This window comes from Anopheles moucheti, unplaced genomic scaffold (assembly GCF_943734755.1).
Source record: "Anopheles moucheti unplaced genomic scaffold, idAnoMoucSN_F20_07 scaffold_177_ctg1, whole genome shotgun sequence".
Classification (NCBI taxonomy): Eukaryota; Metazoa; Arthropoda; class Insecta; order Diptera; family Culicidae; genus Anopheles; species Anopheles moucheti.
The window spans coordinates 45687-48948 of record NW_026453614.1 but is presented as its reverse complement, the minus strand read 5'-3'; the positions used below and the strand labels follow the sequence as shown (position 1 = coordinate 48948).

Genomic DNA, 3262 nt, shown 5'->3' with positions numbered 1-3262 from the left:
ACCGATAGCCGAGCACCGGTGGGCTCGAAACCGGTGGTGATACTCAGCAGAGTACCAGAAGGGAAACCACAGCCACGAGCGGTGTTGCTCGCACGAGTGGCGTTGGTACGGCCACGGCTGCTAAAGGAGCCACGTTGGAGAGGCTCATTGAGCGTCTGGAGGACGAACTATCCCTCCTCCGCGTTCAGCTGACGGAGCAAGCTGAGCAATACCGGAAAGACCTCGCGGCGATGCAGGAGTGTCATCGTCAGGAGGTGATCCACTTGCGCGAGGAGAACCGTAAGGAGCGGGAGATGGTCTCCGGGCTCCTTACGCAACTGGTTGCTGCGCAATCACAGCAACAGCAGCAGCAGCAGCTGGCACAACAACGAGAGGGTGCGGTGACGGCTACGGTGGTGCCGTCTCCGGACCAGGAAGGCGGCTCCTGGGCCTAGGTGGTGCGCCGTAAGCCGGCACGCCAGCAGCCGGCCCAGCAGCAACGGCAGCAGCAGCAGCAGCAGCAGCAGCAACAGCAGCAGCAGCGGCAACAAACGCAGCAGGGTGGCGCAGTGTATCGCCCTCTGCAGATGCGCCAGCCGCAACAGCAGCGTCAGCAGCAGCAGTGGCAGCTGAAGGGTCAGCTGTTGCACAGCCGACTGCAGCAGCAGCCTCGTCAGCAGCAGCTGCCGCGACAGCAACAACAGCAGCAGCAACCCAACCAGCAAAGTTTGCGACAAAACGCGAAGTTTTGTATGAACGCAACATGCTCAAAACCATGCTCAAAAACAGTCTCGATAGCAGCAGAATTGAGCATGTCGCCGTGACACGTCGCGTGGGGTTGTATCGTCTTATATCCTCTCCTCCCTCTCCCATACTTCATACCCAAGGCCTTTCGGATGCATCGAAATGAAACCGCACACACGTACACACGTTAGATTGCACACCCTCTTCCTTTATTCGTACTCACCCGTTGCCTCACACTAATTCGTGGTATCCTGCTGCCGCAGTCAGCTGGTCCCCGCTTCCACGCCTCCTTTCTACCAGCCGTTGCCGCTTCCTCTGCGCGATCCACACACGATTAGCCGCGCGCGCTTTGCCGCTCTCTTCCTCACGCGGCGCTTACGTCCTTCTTCTCTCCTACCATGGGATTCCTTGCAATTTCGGCGTCGGTGTTGGCGCTGTGCGTTATCTATAGAGAGGAAGAAAAAAGAAAAGAATGCTTTTACTTCACACATCCACTAGTCCACTGATAACATAAAACACTTTTTTAGACGAATATTAAATTTAAGAAGTGTTAACTTACCTATATCCATCGGCATCCGGCTGCTTTCTCCTTCCTCTTCCACCGCTTCATTCAGAGTGCGTTTCTGAATTCGCCGGTAATATTGAGCGGATCTCTTGGATGATTGCAATGAGGAATCCATGTTTAGCTTAAACAAATCAAAATAAATTAACAAACCAATTCTCTGTAACGATTATTACATCTTACCTTTCTGCTTGTTCACTTTTCACTATTTTGCGAAGAACTAAATTGAGGAAACCGATAGCATACACGAATGTGAAGAGAGTGGCACTATGGGGTACTTCGAAAAAAGGTGTCATTAATTTCGACACCTTCCGATAATATGTGCGGGAAAAAATAACTGCAGGATATTAATGATCAAGATGATTAATATAGCTAAACAAATCTTTTTTATCAAAAAAACTAATTTATGAAATAAAATTTAAGTACTCAATTAGAGACATTGTCCACGATTGACTAGCATTATCACAGCAAATTATGACAAAGCTTCCACCCATAGTGCAACTCTCGGCGACTGAATTCAATTTCTGGAGCAACCATTTTTTCATGGGAGCGTTCAGGTGTGGGGTAGGCAGGAGGTGTGTGAATGTGTTGTGTGATCGGTCGAGGGTTTGCACACCGTCGCACGTTCAAAAGTGACGAAGTTCGAGGTGAGCGAGACCGAAGAAAAGCAGGCATATGCCAGAATGCGATGTCAATAGCTTGCAACCAAAGACATCGCCCGCGACAATCGAGTTCGTGGAGGCAGTGTCTTCCTCAGGGTTGGAGGAAGGCTTGAAACGGGGGAAAATCGTGCAACTTTCGCGTTTTGTCGCAAACTTTGCTCGTTGGGAACAACGTCGTCCGACGCGACGCAGTGTGCGTCCGGACACGATTGAAGTCGCACCGGCTGAGGGGGTAACCTGGACGCAGGTTTACCTGAAGCTGCGAACGGCTCCAGAACTGGAGGAGGTCCGCGCGGACATTGGGATGGGTCGACGAACGGCTCAAGGCCACCTCCGCGTCCCCATCAAACGGACCGCCGATAGCGAGGCGCTCGCTGCGAAAATCCAGGGCGTCCTTGCCGACATGGGAGTAGCTCGAGTGCTTACAGACATGGGAGAGGTCCTGGTTACCCATGTCGATTCGCTGGCCACCGTCGACGACGTGAAGGAAGCGATCCGGGCCAAACTCGGAGTGGCACCGGGCATCACCTTCGCCGACGTGTGGGAGCTGAGTGACGGAACGAAACGCGCTCGTGTACGCCTCCCGCTGGTGAAGGCGCAGCTTTTACACGAGGCGAGGCTGCCACTGTGCCAGTGCATTAGCACGGCGCGTGAAGTCCCCCGTCGCCCTGTCAGCCAGCGCCGTTGCTTGCGCTGCTTCGACATCGGCCATATCGTGCGCGACTGTCGGAGCGTAACGGATCACAGTGGAAAGTGCTTCCGCTGTGGCATCGCCGGCCATTTGGCGAAAGATTGCACCTCGGAGGCCAGGTGCCTTAAGTGTGGTGGCCCGCACAGCTTCGGCCACGCAAGCTGTGGACAGCCGCTAGCACAATGCGAGTGAAGCAGCAGCTGCGGGTTTTGCAGGCGAACCTGGGCGGTGGACGCACTGCCCAGGACTTCGTCCTGCAATCCGCTCGGACGGAGCGGATCGACGTGTTGCTGCTATCGGAGGTGTACCGGCCTCCGGAGAACAACGGAACGTGGTCAGTCGACTCGTCGGGGGGAGTAGCCGTGGTGGCTACCGGAGCGCACCCCATCCAGCGTGTGTGGCGCAGCCCAACGCCTGGATTGGTAGCCGCTCAGATCGGCGGCATTGTGTTCGTCAGCTGTTATGCTCCCCCCCGCCTCACCATCGGCGAGTTCGAGCACTTTCTGGAGGCTCTGGAGCTGGAGGCGCTCCCCCACCCTCACGTCGTCGTAGCGGGCGACTTCAACGCCTGACACGAGGAGTGGGGAAGTGAGCGCAACACCGTGCGAGGCGAGGAGCTGCTGT

At 55.3% G+C, this 3262-nt stretch overlaps 1 long non-coding RNA gene across 1 annotated transcript; it reads right to left on the bottom strand.

Annotated features, from left to right (window-relative positions):
* Positions 1 to 932: 932 nt before the first annotated feature.
* On the bottom strand, positions 933 to 1527 carry LOC128309173 (uncharacterized). Its single transcript, XR_008288838.1, has 3 exons — positions 1469 to 1527; positions 1283 to 1409; positions 933 to 1168 (listed from the first exon to the last, which is right to left on the bottom strand). It is a non-coding gene; the product is annotated as an uncharacterized LOC128309173 (long non-coding RNA).
* Between the last annotated feature and the right edge of the window lie 1735 nt (positions 1528 to 3262).